This window comes from Cyprinus carpio, unplaced genomic scaffold (assembly GCF_018340385.1).
Source record: "Cyprinus carpio isolate SPL01 unplaced genomic scaffold, ASM1834038v1 S000002279, whole genome shotgun sequence".
Classification (NCBI taxonomy): domain Eukaryota; kingdom Metazoa; phylum Chordata; class Actinopteri; order Cypriniformes; family Cyprinidae; genus Cyprinus; species Cyprinus carpio.
The window spans coordinates 1-2,020 of NW_024874993.1; the positions used below are offsets into that span (position 1 = coordinate 1).

Below are 2,020 nucleotides of genomic sequence, written 5' to 3' on the forward strand. Positions count from 1 at the left end.
GACAGTCACCTCCATGTTCTTCTTCATCCTCTCCAGGTGAGCACTGGTGTCCTGCTCCTTCTTCAGCTCCTCAGCCATCATGGCAGCCTGAAATGTAGGCCAATGAAAACGAGCTAAGCAATATAGATAGAATTAGCTTCCATGAATGTTCTCTTTGCTACCACATGCAGCTAAACGAAGTCAAATAACTGTTTAAATTAGCATAGAGTAACATATTGCAAAACACTCACATCAGTGATGGCCTTCTTGGCCTTCTCCTCTGCATTTCTGGCCTCCTGGACTGCATCATCCACCTCACCTTGAACCTGGAGCAGATCAGTCTCAAGCTTCTTCTTGGTGTTAATAAGACTCGTATTCTGCAGGATTTAAGCAGGTAGTTTTATGTATATTTAACTAATAATTTATCATTTAATCTCTGAATTTGGCTGCTTAGGTTTTAGTATTTAATCATCCTTTTTTGTACTTCAGGAGTGGTAGATTTAGTCCCCACACACCACACAAAAACGCTCGCATTGGCACCACCCGCTCCTGCTCCGCCACAACTCTGCGGTCCCGTCATCTCCCCCCTCCCTCCCTCTCTCTGTTTCCCTCGTGCCGCCCCCCTTTTTGCTTTTGCTTTGCTCTTGCTCCCAGTGCAGGCAACAAGCTCTCCCACAGCGCCGAAGCTCCTTAGCTCCTCAATTCTCTGCGTGCATTACGGCCTATTCCTTATTCCCCCCTGCCTTCCTGCCTCTTCCCCCACACCAACACCATGCCACCTGCTCCTCTTTCCATCGTCCCTTGTTCACTGTCCTCTGACAGCTTCATCAAAACGGAAGCTTGCAGTTGGGCATCCCAGTGGCAATGTTCTTTTTACTTTGTTAGTTGCATGTCATGCTTTTCAGCTAGTTATTCATGTGTCATATTCATATGATCAAACAACTTAAACTCCTCATTCTACAGAGAGATACCTTGAGTTGTCCGTATCCGCCCTGAGAGCTGTTTTCTCTCTGGGGTCTCTCTTTCTGGGCCTCAGCAGCCTGGCTGGTTGGCATGACTCAGCTGGACCTCCATCTCATTCAGATCTCCCTCCATCTTCTTTTTTTGACTATCAGGGCATCATTTCTGCTCCTGACCTCCAGAATCCAGAGTGCTGTCTGCATGGGAATCCAACACTCTTTGACTGTTCCTCTTGATCTGTTCCATCTCCTCATCCCCTTCTCAGCCAGCTTCCTGTCAATCCTCAGCTCTTCACCTGGTTCCGGCTCCAGCTGCACACGACGGCTCTTGGACTCTTCACTCCCGATTTGCCCTGCAAGAAAAAATGAAATAATTTACTTACTTTTTTTAAACTTGTAAAATTGTACTATATGGCTCCAGAGTTATGGCAGGTAGCATGGTTTGTGATTGTTGATTTTAAGAAGAAATTACATTCATTTAAGGTTTTGAACCACTACATATACAATGTTTAATATTATTCAAAGCACTAGTGTGATGTTAGTATTTGCAGCATATGGGAATGGCACCTCAGCTTCTTCTAGTGCAGTCTGGATCTGCTTTCTCGGACTTCACTGTCTACTTGAGCTCTCTATCTCATGAATGCTCTTTCCAGTCTCTCCAAGCTGCTCCAGAGAGGTCAGAAATGCTCCTCTGAAAGTATTTAAAAATCAATTAGTACATCATTTCTGTTTTTTTTAAGGCATCTCGCAGATTCTTGTTTTCCCTCTTCAGGGTCTCGAGGTGGTCAAGAGCTTCTTCATAGGAATTCCTTCATTTTAAAAAGCTCAGTGCTGAGAGAAACGTGAGCTTCTCTTTCTGAGACAGCTTCTCGCAGTTCAGCCTGGCTTTTCCTATCACTTCTGCTTCTCCTGGCTCTCCACTCTCGCTGACTAGGACGAGCTGAGAAGAACTGTAGCCGGCTGTTGATTCTAGCCAAGTCCATGGTTTCAAGGTTTAGATTTCCAAAGATTATCCCATATCTTTCTCTTACCTTATCCAAAGTTTCTCTGCTTCTTGTCAAGGTTGGCAGCCAATGCATTTG

At 45.0% G+C, this 2,020-nt stretch overlaps 1 long non-coding RNA gene across 1 annotated transcript; it reads right to left on the bottom strand.

Moving 5' to 3' along the window:
- Positions 1-374, bottom strand: LOC122143339. Its single transcript, XR_006159122.1, has 2 exons — positions 231-374; positions 1-87 (listed from the first exon to the last, which is right to left on the bottom strand). It is a non-coding gene; the product is annotated as an uncharacterized LOC122143339 (long non-coding RNA).
- Positions 375-2,020: the final 1,646 nt, after the last annotated feature.